Below are 13,142 nucleotides of genomic sequence, written 5' to 3'. Positions count from 1 at the left end.
ACAAATTTATATGACAGTAAAAGGTGCTAGACAATACAGGAGTATCTTTTAAGGTTTTGAGACCCCCCCCAAACTTAAAACTTGTAGGACAGACGCGCACATATGCCACAAACTTGGGTGATATGCTATTTTACTTTAAAACCTGAAGTAGAACTGTATACCTATGATAAGGAATTACAAGTTAGATCAATTAAAAAATAGGAAAATTAGGGGCACCTGGGTGGCTCAGTCAGTTAAGTGTCCGACTTTTTAAAAAAATTTTTTAAAAGATTTATTTATTTGAGGAAGAGAGAGAAAGAGTGCAAGCAGGGGGAGGGACAGAGGGAGAGAGAGAACAAGAATCTCAGGCTGATTTCCCACTGAGCACGGAGCCCAGCGGCTGTTTGATCCCACAACGCAGAGATCCAGAGCGGCCACAAACCGACGGAGCCACCCGGGCGCCCCCAAGCGTCCGACTCTCTCTCTCTCTCAAATAAATAAATAAATCTTTAAAAAATGGTCAGGAAACTTAAAAAAATTTGAGAGTGATGGCAATGTGGTTTAGGCTCAGATATTTCCAATACCAAATACAAAATGTAGAGCATATGCGTGCTAAATATTAACAAAAACAGCAGATTCTCATTTTCAAAAACAACTCAGTGTTCCAAAGTGTCAGTATCGGGAAGTTTTAATCTGCAGTAGTTTCCAGTTGAAATAAAAAAAAAATATGCTATTTTCAAAGTACTTATATAATCCTTATGAAGTGTAGAATTACTCTAAAAATAAAAGATTCTTCTCTTATTCAGAATGCACGTCTTAAAAACGGAGTAGGTTGGCGGTCTCGTCTCCTGAAGCTATAATTTGTGATGGTTTCTTGTTTCTAAGGAAGACCAGCCTGACTCCATCAGGATCCTTGGGTCAAGCAGAGAATCACTGCCCAATTGTTGAGACTGGCCGATTTTTTTTTTTTTAAATATCTTAAATGTTTACTGTTATGCTGCTGGGGTGAAATCTGAGAATTTGCTCGGAATCATCAGTAGCGTATAAGCTAAGCTCTGCACATCAAACAATATTCCGGCGCTCACTTCCAGATGTTCAGAGCCCCAAGTATTACTTTTACCCATAAGCACATAATAACTCACACGGTGAGCGAGAGCCAGACCCCCTCCTCAGATCCGAAACACAGCAGCTTTCTAGTCCTATTTTGTGGAAAGGAGAGAGGATACTGGCTTCTATATCTTGGAATGATTTAGATGGTGCCCCACTCTCAGAATCCAGTCTCTTTCCAAGAGCCCATTAGAGGACAATGAAACCAATAAGCCCCATATTCAACTTTTTGGAACTTTGATCCCTTCAGACGGCTGACCTGGGAACACCAAACAAAGGATGTACTACAACAATGGCTGAATATAAAAGCTAAAAAATAAAGAGAGCTCAGGACCAGCTGAAACTCTCCACTCTTCTTTGTGGCTTTGGCTCACTCTTGCAGCAGCCCCAGAGAGAGCACAAAACTAGGCTCTGGTCTCCAAGCGGACTTGACAGTGAGCGTTCAGGCGCTTTACTGCAGACCTGTCCTCAAAAGCAAACGTGTTAGCCACTCCCTTCACAGGACTGGGGGCCGTCCCTTGTAGTGCAACCTGTCTTTGCCTCTTCCTCCTCTTCTCCTCCCCCTGGATACCACAGCCCAGCATGCATCTTCAGGCGTCCCAGTAGAAAGAGAGGGAAGATGGTCAGGGAAGGGAAGGGAGCCAAGAATTCTGGAAAGTCTCCTGCATGCCAAGTGCTGACTGCTTCCATTCATTTAACAGATATTTAATGCCCAGTAGAGGACAGGCTCTATGCCAGGGGTTCCCAAACCTGTGTGAACATTAGAATCATTCGGGGGATCTGTTCGAAATTCGAAAGCCCAGCCCTCATTCCAGAAACGCGCTCTGGGGAGGTGAGACACGGGCATCTGTATTGTTAGAAGCTCCCGAGGTGATTCCAATAGGCAGACAAGTTTGGGAAGAATCACCCCAGGCTACGTGCTCAGGTTAATCTTAGTTCTCATAATGGTATTACTAGGACTGTCTTGAAATCCCTCTGTAACAGAAAACAAAGCAGGAAATGAGAAAGACTGACCCAATAGTAAATGGCCAGTAAATGGCAGAGACGGAATTCGAGCACATATCTGCTTGATTCTAAAGCCTTCTTCAGTGAAATCTTGTATATTATATTCAGAATTAAAAAAAAAAAGTCACTAGTGTAATGAAAGAACCAGAGATTTGAGTTCCTCAACACATATGCAGTGTTGTTCTCGGGCCTCGGGCTCGAATATACGTGACGGAAGTATGGGGAGGTGGTGTCATACCTGGCTTAATTTGTATCTCCACTATGCCTTGCTCTGTTCCTCTAATGCCCCAGTGGCTGACCAAGCCCCTACAGCCAACTCTGGAACCAGGACCCCTATATCCTATGGAGACATTGGAAGTCTTGGGTTTGAAACCCACACCTCGGCATCAAGTCATTCTTCGTGCTGGTTTGTTGTGACTCTACGCCCCTGGTTCTAGAAACTGGCCTCTTGCCTTATTCATTTTTCCTGAGTACCTGCTGGTTCCAGTAATGGGGACTTTGCACCTGAATCTTGATTCCTTGCCTAGTGTTCAAGTCTTTCTGGGATAGGGACCGCCCGCCACCCGCCCCCCCCCCCCCCCCCCCCCCGGGGACTGGAGATGCAAGGACATCGCCTCTCCATGTGATTTCCTTTTAGAGCTAACGCACCAGGTTGTGTGGACTGAATGAGAAGCAGTGGATCAGCTCAGGGCCTAGAGCCTCCGTCGCTGTTGAGTGAGGCACTACGTCCTCCTGTCACGGGGATGGAGGCCCCGTGGGAAGCAGAGCACAGAGAAGGAAGGAGCACTGGAGGAGGACATGGTGGCTCTGTGAGCTGGGTCACTGCGGGGACAGAGAAGGACGGCTCCCAGATGGGCAAGCTTGCCTGGAATTAGCCTGCAGACCGCATTCATTTCTCTGAATAGAGGGTATGGGGTCAGATGTGCACACGTGGACTGAGATAAAGACATTTAGGGGCACCTGGCTGGCTCAGTCGATTAAGCGTCTGCTTTTATTTTATTTTTCTTTAAGATTTTATTTATTTATTTGAGAGAGCGAGAACAGAGGGAGAGGGAGAAGCAGACTCCAGGCTGAGCAGGGAGCCCAATGTGGGACATGATCCCAGGACCCCGAGATCATGACCTGAGCGGAAGGCAGACGCTTAACTGACTGGGCCACCCAGGCGCCCTGAGAGTCTGACTCTTGATCTCAGTTCAGGTCTTGATCTCAGGGTTGTGAGAGCGTGGAGCTTACTTAAATAAATAAAATAAAATAAAGTAAAATAAAGACATTTAATAAAAGATGTTGTTTATTTGCATATTATCTGAATATTTCTAATCCTTCTAAGAGAATACTCTTCTTAATAAAAAATTCTTTTTTTTTTTTTTAAAGATTTTATTTATTTATCTGACAGAGATAGAGAGACAGCCAGCGAGAGAGGGAACACAAGCAGGGGGAGTGGGAGAGGAAGAAGCGGGCTCATAGCAGAGGAGCCTGATGCGGGGCTCGATCCCAGGACTCTGGGATCACGCCCTGGGCCACAGACACTTAACGACTGAGCCACCCAGGTGCCCCCAAATTCTATTTTTAACCCAAACCTCATTCTTGACCATGACCTGAGCCGAAGGCAGATGCTTAACGACTGAGCCACCCAGGCACCCCAATAAAAAATTCTTTTACAGGGTGTTTTACCCAAATTTTTCTCTCTCCAGTGAAGAATCCTACATCTCAAAGCTCAGGGCCTACAGGACGATGATATCACGTGACTTGCACAAGGTCACACAGACTGGAAGTTGAAGGTGAGGACGGAAACGGAACGTGCTGGGAGAAAGGCTGAAAGTAAGCAGCTGTGACCCCACCACACACAAATGGTTTTAAAAATACTACTTTGAGGGGGGTGCCTGGGCGGCTCAGTCAGTTGAGTGTCCGATTCTTTTTTTTTTTTTTAAGATTTTATTTATTCATTTGAGACAGAGAGAAAAGCGTAAGTGCGGGGGAGGGCAGAAGGACAGGGAGAAACAGACTTCCCGCTGAGCAGGGAGCCAGACGTGGGACTCGATCCCAGGACCCTGGGATTAAGACCTGAGCCGAAGGCTGACACTTAACCAACTGAGCCACCCAGGCACCTGAGCATCTGATTCTTGATTTTAGCTCAGGTCATGATCTTGGGGTTGTGAGATCGAGCCCCAAGTGGGGGGCTCCGTGCTGCATGCTCAGTGGGGAGTCTGCTTGAGATTCTCTCTTTCCCTCTCTCTCTGCCCCCCCACTCGCTCACTCTCTCTCGAAAATAAATAAATAAATAAAATCTTTTAAAAAAAAATACTCCTTTGATATGTTGATGAAACAAGTCTCAAATATCTTAGAGCCCCAGACTGGAAACAACCGAAAAATACATTTTACTAAAGTCATTGTTTTTTTTTTTTTTTTTTTAAAGATTTTTTATTTATTTATTCGACAGAGACAGAGACAGCCAGCGAGAGAGGGAACACAAGCAGGGGGAGTGGGAGAGGAAGAAGCAGGCTCATAGCAGAGGAGCCTGATGTGGGGCTCGAACCCAGAACGCTGGGATCACGCCCTGAGCCGAAGGCAGACACTTAACCGCTGTGCCACCCAGGCGCCCCTACTAAAGTCATTGTTAACAATGACTTGAAACTTAAAGAAAAGCAGCGTATTTATGATTTTAAATGACCACATTCAAGGTGCAAAAAGTTCGCCTATGTTGCAGCAAAAGCACAGCACAAAACCTAGAAATGCTGCTTTTGAGACCCAGTAAGATTAATTTTGAGAGCAGACGTTTGATTATAACTTTTTTGGGGGGGTGGACAAAGACTTAAAAACATCTGCAAATCTCTTCCTCTAAATTAATTTCAACTGTCCTGGGAACAGCCGCCTCCTCTGATTTTAATATATACGAACTATAAAATAATGAAATCACTGTATGTGGCACGTGGAAAGCTTGTAATGTTTCGGTTATATATACTATATATATAACATAATATATGCACGGAAATTTTTTTCATTAAATGTTACTTGAACTAATTACTAACCATATTATTACTTTAGAATTTAGATTTTATTCTTTTTTCTTTTTTAAAATTTTATTTATTTATTTGACAGAGAGAGAGAGAGCGCACAAAAGCAGGGGCAGAGGCAGAGGGAGAAGCAGGCTTCCCACCGAGCAGGGAGCCCGCTGCGGGGCTCGATCCCAGAACGCTGGGATCATGACCTGAGCCGAAGGCAGATGCTTAAAGACTGAGCCACCCAGGCACCCCATAGAATTTAGAATTTATTCCGAAGAAGAAACTACTTCTTGTTCTTAAATGAAACCTCCTCATTGTTCTGCTGGGGTCACTTGCGGATGTAATTAACAACCCACTTCTATCCCTAAGGACAAACACCATTGCCACAGTTATCCAGTTAGTAAGGGTATAGTCTAGCTTTGGATCTAAATAATTTACAAAAAAGACTCCACTCCGATTATCCATTTTGCTGAGTTCGTAGAAAGTGGGTGTAATTGAGGTACTTTTAGACAGAGGTTTTGTATCTTTGTGAAAAATTAAGCAGAAAGTGAAACATAGCTGCTTAAGCAAAAAAAACCCTATCATCTCTGTCTGTCTGTCTGTCTAAGTTTTCCAACTAAGATTTTTCTGCTTAATAACTGATTAGTTTGGGGGTATCTGGGTGGCTCAGTCGCTTAAGCGTCTGCCTTCAGCTCAGGTCGTGGTCTCAGGGTCCTGGGATCAAGTCCTCATCAGGCTCCCTGCCCCTCAGGGAGCCTGCTTCTCCCTCTCCCTCTGTCCCTCCCCCTGCTCATGTTCTCTCTCTCTCTCTCAAATAAATAAACAAAATCTTTAAAAATAAATTAAACGGTTTGTTTGGAAATTTTCAACTCTTACATTTTGAATTCTAAGATTTTTCAAAGCCAACAATAAGGGTAGCAGATGATTTGGTCTCAATAGAACCTAACTCTTTAACAGATAGATTGAAAGTGAATTAGGACGAGTAGACTCATCTGTCAATCCATTCAGCAAACATTGGCCCAGTGCCTCCTTGCAAGGAACTGGATAGACGGTGAAGAAGTCCACATGCGTCCTGTTTGTTAAGAAGCTCGTAATTGGTGTCACATGCACAATAAGTAATCACAGACACAGTTTGTGCCACGTGTAACATGAATGGGGGCATGGAAGGCATAAAGGAGGGCATGACCAGCTCTCCCTAGGAGAGTGGAGTTAGGGGAGCCAGAGAAGAGCTGTTGTGGTCTACGCCTGGGCTGCACCATCCAATGTGTGTAGAGGACAGGGTCCTATAAAGACAGACACTGATGGAGAAATGTACATGCAGAGAACACGAGGCAGGATAACATCCACCTTTAAGAATGGGTCAGCCGACCTGTATCTTGGCCTGTGTTTTTACCAGTTTTTTAAAAAGCAGAGACCAAGAAAATAAAAATATGCAACACGCTCTTGGAACCAGCGGATTGTGTCCCATACAACACAACTTTTGTTACAATATTTCCTCTACGAAACTAGCTTAGTGAGAGTCATAATTTGAGCCACCTGTCTGGCCAAGTATTGGTGAAGATCATACATAAAGCTAAAAAATGAAACATCTGACATGCAGTGGTACTATTTATGGACCCCCACCCCCGCCCCACCCCCAGCCATCCTTCCCTTATGGCCACCACCCCAGCTCCCCTTCACCTGCACACACAGATAGCTGTCTTCTGATTCTTGGTCCGATTCTTTCTCTAGCTGCCCACCTCGGAGCCAACCTGACCCTTCCATCCCCTGGCTTACAGTTATGACCTCTAGGTAGCAGTGATGACGTACACGGGCCTAATAGTTTAAAAATCGCAAAGCCATTTTAATCGTAAATAAGCTTACATTAACATGGTACAGCTGTGTTTTACTAAAATTTTTGGTCAAATGCTTTTGTTAATTTACCCAATATGGCAATGGATAAAATTTGAAGGTGATGGGGGGCCTGGGTGGTTCAGTTGGTTAGGCATCTGACTTCGGCTCTGGTCATGATCTCAGGGTCCTGGGATTGAGCGTCGAGGTGGGCTCCCTGCTCAAGGGGGAGTCTGCTTCTCCCTCTGTCCCTCCCCCCTGCTTGTGCCCTCACTCTCTCTCTCTCCCTCTAAAATAAATAAATAAAATCTTTAAAAATAAAATACGAGGGTGATAAGCCACTCATATAGCACAAAAGGAGAGAGGGATTAAATAAAGGAAATGCCAGCTTCAGAACTAAAGACTTACTATACACATGACCAACTGTTCTCGCTGCAAAAAAACACTTCACAAATTCATGATTTAGGTTTGTTTACATTTTAGAATCAAAACTAATTTCTATTTTTTGCAAGATGTACTTTGATCAAGAACTTAGTGAAATTGATACATTTCCAAATTCGTCAATTTCTATAAGGGCTTGTGAATTTTACTTTCATATTTATACCACGCTTTTATTGGCAGACAACTATAATCAAGAAAAAAGATTGCACATAAACTAACAGATGATCACCCCATACAACATAAGTAGAAGCCAAAGGGAATTATGACTTTCGCCTCTATTTTCTTATTTTTATCACTTCCTATAATTTTGAGGCTTCTTCTGCCAATGAAAACAAAGTTTCTGGGGGCCCTTCCAAGAAAACAGTTAAAAATACTACAATGAAGTGCTGTATAATATTTTAAGCACATGTTTATTAACAATTTTTAAAAAGTCAATTTAGGGACTATTTCCTATTTCATCTTTGGTAACAGAACACTCCTTGGATTTTAGGTTTGAAGTACAAAGATGGTCCCCCGATCATGAAGGAAATGTGGGGCCCATTTTGATCACTTTTCTTCAGAGGCAAGATTCCACACACCCTCATCTCAAGAAGTACAAGAGGAAGGGGCATGAAACTACACCTCATGGTTTTGTCAATGACTTCTGACGGTTTCCATCTTGCCCATCCTTCCAACCTCACGTGATCTCTCGTCATTCCTTTGATGACCTCCTGGGATGTGAGCTATGCAGTAGATGAAGAGACAGAACAACAAAGTCCCTTCAAAGAAGGAATAACAGCGTTGGGTGGGAACACAGCCTGGGCATAAGACGCACAGTGTGTATGAGTTTGTGGAAACCAGTAACTTATGGTTTTTATGCCTGTCTTCTCCTAACTTATATATCCGGATGTGGCCCTTCAAAAAACCTAGGTGATGATTTCTGTTTTACATGTGCCAAGTAGAAATGCTTGGTGAAAGCAGACCAAGCCTTCAGAGCAGCAGATTCTAGAAGGATCTATTGAGCACAATCTAATTTGCTCAAGTGATCCAGCTATTTTGCATAAATTGTCTTGATAAGTAGCCTTAATTATTAGTTTGCCCTTGCTTTGCTACTGCTATCTGGAACAAATCTGGGATTTCCAGATTGTCTTTTCTTCTTGTTTGCCAGCACTGGCAGCTTGAAAATGTAATTTCTCATTAAAAAAAAAAAAAAAAAAAAGGAAAGATAAATTTTCCATGGGAAAATTTTCCAGAGTTAAAGATAGCGGAGTATATCCATCAAGGAGGCAAACTATAGATAGCCAATAGTTATAGGAAGACCAAGAGCCACATGTGGCTTGAATTATCTGGCCAACGACTTCATTTGGCCAGAAAATCCTAGGTCTGAACTGTCCCCGAATTAAAGGGTTTGCTTTTCTTTCAGATGTTAGGGTCTTCATGAAATGATCGCATTTCTTAAATTATCCATACCTGGTAAATGACAGAGGTGGTGGTGAGGGTTTGAGGGAAGTAAGAGTTGTTACAAAGATGCTTTACATTTGGCTCCATGTTATACATATTACTTACTTAAGAAAGATTAAAAAAAACATAGAAACATTAGCATCTCCAGAGCTTTACAGTAGAAACACACGGAGAGTAACTTTTGTCTCAACTGCAGGCTTCAAAATTCACAGGGAAGTTTAATTGGTGCTCAGGTCGGGGAAAGGGTCTGTGGGGAGCTCAGTTTGCATCAGAGATGAACCCCGACCGTGGTCTGCGAGGGGTTCTGTGCTACATTTGCTACATTCCATGCGGGGTTTGTCTTACCTGCAGAACACAGCCTGCACCTTCCTCCCTTCCCTTCCTAAGAAACCCTTCTGGCTTCGTCTAACATTAGCGTGCATTTACTGAGTTTATACCAGCTGGGAATTAGTGGCGAGCAGGTGGCCAGGGACAGGTGCAGGAGAGGCGTTTGTGACCAATATTCCGCTGCCTGTAATAAAATGCATTGTCCGTTTCTGTTACCACCCTCCGAGAGAAGAAGTAAAGAGATATTATTTGTGCGGGTCTTGAACAATGAACACAATCTGTAGCTAATGGAATAACATGCTGGGAATTTCATCCCAAAGAACTGTGCTTACAAATTAATGTGTTCAATTTCGCAAATGCCACTGGGCATGGTGTTTAAGGTCCCACACCAGTCCCTGCTGCGGATTCCAGGCAGAATGGGGAAAGAGCCCTGCTTTTATGAGCTCCCAGCCCCGGGAGAGAGAGAAGACACTTCTGTGTTCCCAGACAACAGGCTCTCTCGGCTCTTGGCCTTCGTGTCTTTGCTCAGGCTGGGCCTTTGTTTGGAAGGCTCTTCCCCAGTTTACAATCTGGAAGACCCTTGTCTATCCTTCAAGGCTCACCTCGAAGGTCTCTTCCCTTCTGTAGGTCGTCTCTCCTGAGCATGGATTTCCTGTTTCTCTGTTGCAAGGACCTGCGGAACCCCCTTCCTAGAACAGCTCATGTTATATCGTAGTTCTCCATCGGTGCATTCGGATTTGGTCATGAGCTGAGCCGTGGAGAGCCACTTATTTCTCATCTTGATGTCCCCGGTACTGTGGCCCAGTGCCAGGAAGGTGCTTCATAAATAGTTACTGAGGGGAATAAGTAGCTGCTTTATAAGGCAGAAATTTTAAGGGGTGCTATGGAGGTTCTGTTGCGGGGGCGGGGGGAGGAGAACTTCCAGCTTGGGGCAGGGCATGGAAATAAGCAGAGGAGACGGGAGAGGTTTTTGGGGAGAAGGCCATTTGAAATAGGCTTTGAAGGCTGGATGGATTGGATTTGGCACAAGGACGCAAGAGGAAGGGGGTTCCAGGAGCAGGGGACATGAGCCTTGTCAATACAACAAATAATTGCAACTGAAGTGTTAGCATCACGGAAGAACTTACAGATTCACGTGAGTAATGTCTTTCTAGATATTACCTCCCCCCCTTTTAAAAAGATTTTACTTATTTAAGAAACAGCAAGTGAGAGAGAGAGAGAGCGAGCAGGGGGAGGAGTGGAGGGGGAAGGAATGAGAATCTGAAGCAGATTCCATGTCAGCGAGGAGGCAGACGTGGGGCTTGATCCCACCATGACCTGAGCTGAAACCAAGAGTCAGACGCTTAACCCACTGAGTCACCCAGGCGCCCCTCTAGGCATTACCTTCTGATGTGACACATTTGTTTAAACAAACTATCTTTGCTCAAAACTATCTCTGAAGATTGCCTTCAGATATTTGTAAAAACATACAAACCAAGTAATCACCCATGCCTCTATCCTCTGTTCCTTTTGATTAAAAATAGTATTACTTGAATTAATCCCTCTCCAAAGAGGGTCTCAATGGCTTTTGGCCATTCAAAAAGATAAGATTCACTTTTAAAAGAAGGAGGATTTGCTACCATTTAATACCCTGAAAAGGATGGGCTGAAGGAAGGCTGTATCTGTCCTTGCCCTTTCTCACTGGGGGCAGGAAGGGCAGGGAGCTGGACAAAGCCATTCAACCATGGCAGTGATTAATAGAGGGCCTGGTCTCAGGAAGCCAGCAAGTCCTTGGGGATCGATGAGGGCTGAGCTTCGACCCAGAGGCGTGGCTCCTCGGTGATGAGTGAGAACCCAGGGGTGCCCAGCATGACTCAGCTCTGGGCTGGACTGACAGCCACGCTCGCTCAACGTCTCCTCCTGTTTGGGCACCCCCCCCACCACCCTGTTCTGGGGAACACCCCTGCCTAAACCGCCACCTTCTGATTTTCCTAAGAGGAGCTGGAGGAGAGGGTGGGGAACAGGACATCGCCAGTTACACCACTGCCTTCAACGTTACACAGGAAAGAATTTTAAATGCACACGCCTTAATTAAAATATTCCCAAAGTGATGGTTTAAATAAATTAGGAAGGTGTATTAACTTGCTGGCCCTCAGGTTAAGAGAGTTCAAAGTTCTTGGTTAGAAAAAAGTACTAATAAATAACATAACCTTTTTAAAAAAAAAAAAAGATTTATTTATTCATTTGAGAGAGAGAGTAAGCATAAGCAGGGGGAGGGGCAGTGGGAGAGCTGAGCAGGGAGCCCGATGTGGGGCTCAATCCCAGAACCCCGGGATCATGACCTGAACTGAAAGCAGATGCTTAGCTGACTGAGCCACTCAGGCATCCCCTAAAATAATCTTCATCATTAAGGTTGGCACTTTTAAAAGCTACTGCTCTTGATTTAGGAAGAGAAAAATTAAAAAACTACAAAACAATTATATATTTTTATCAACCACCAATAAAACTCAAATATATTTATGAGATAAACACTTTTAAATATGAAACACTTAGAGTGTCATAGTGCAGCCAATTCTAAACTATTGTGTATGAAATTGTAGATATTTATTTGTTTTATTTTTTTATTTCAGTAGGCTCCATGACCAGTGCGGAGAGCAATATGGGGCTCGAACGCACCACCATGAGATCAAGACCTGAGCTAAGATCAAGAATCGACGCTTCACTGACGAGCCACCCAGGCGCCCCGGTAGATGTTTATTTTTGACCTACACTTATCCTACCGAAGATACAGCTCAAGTACAAATAAAATCTTCAGATAATCCGCCAGCTTCAAAAGGCAGAAATCAAAGGGATAAGCAGTAACTCACCAAATCAGACACCTGGTCTGTAAATGATCAAGAGATTATTACACAAAGTCAGTCATACTCCCTCCTCCTATAAAGCTGCATCTGCCTCTAACCTCGCCTTCCCCCCGCGCCCCGAAGCTGCTTTCTAGAGGTCACTGATTCACCGCAGCATTCTTACAGCAACCAAGATACGGAAGCAACCTGAGTGTCCACGGGTAGATGAACGGATGAGGCAGGTGTGGTAAACACACACACACACACACACACACACACACACACGCACAAGAATATTACTGAGCCATAAAAAAGAAAAACGAGAGCTTGCCATTTGTGACGACATGGATGGTCCTAGACGGTATTAAACTAAAGGAAATAAGCCAGGCAGAGAGAGACAAATACATGTGAGTTCACTTACAGGCGGAATCTAAAAAACAAAGCAAATGAACAAACCAAACAGCAGAAACAGACTCATAAATACAAAGAAAAAGGAATAAATAAATAAATAAATAAATAAACAGACATACAGAGAACAACCTGATGGGTGTGGGCGTGAGATGAACAGAACGAGGGAAGGGTGAAGGGAACCAGGAGGTACAGGCTTCCAATGAGAAAGCAAGTCAGTCTTGGGAATGAAAAGCACAGCGTAGGGAACATGGTCAATAACGTCATAACTCTGTGTGGTGGCAGGTGGTCACTGGACATGGCGGTGATCACTTCGTAATGTACGTAAACACTGAATCATCACGGTGTCGTACACCCAAAACCAACAGAGTCCTGTGTGTCAACTCCACTTCAATAAAATCATAAAATAAAGACCACCAATACGGTGGATGATGGCGGCCTTCTCCCAGTCCTTACCCTTCTGACGTTGTCACAGCGGATAGTGGCAGCCAGCCCGTCCTCCTTTGAGTTTGGAGACCCTGGACTCTCTGGTTTTCTCCTCCTCCTCTCCTGTCTCCGTGACTGATTGACTCCATTCCCCAGACAACACTGCCCCCCAGGATTTTTTCTTCTACCATGTCCTCTTTATTTTGGTCTCTGTGTCCATTTAACTATGGTCTGTAGGCCTTCCTCTTAGCGACTTTACCTGCCTGCTACACTTCTCCATGCAGAGCGCCTCACCTGCACCCCAAACAAGGCATGGTGAAGGCCCCTTTCAAGGTTGTCTTGCCCCTCCACCGGCTCCTCC

General features: G+C 44.3%; 1 protein-coding gene across 1 annotated transcript in view; it reads right to left on the bottom strand.

The window, feature by feature from the left end:
• The window catches only part of CAP2 (cyclase associated actin cytoskeleton regulatory protein 2), a 131,837-nt gene that overhangs the window by 13,001 nt on the left and 105,694 nt on the right, over positions 1–13,142 (bottom strand). The window lies entirely within an intron of this gene.

This window comes from Ursus arctos, unplaced genomic scaffold (genome assembly GCF_023065955.2).
Source record: "Ursus arctos isolate Adak ecotype North America unplaced genomic scaffold, UrsArc2.0 scaffold_31, whole genome shotgun sequence".
NCBI classification, from domain to species: Eukaryota; Metazoa; Chordata; class Mammalia; order Carnivora; family Ursidae; genus Ursus; species Ursus arctos.
This window is presented reverse-complemented; position numbering and strand designations above follow the sequence as displayed.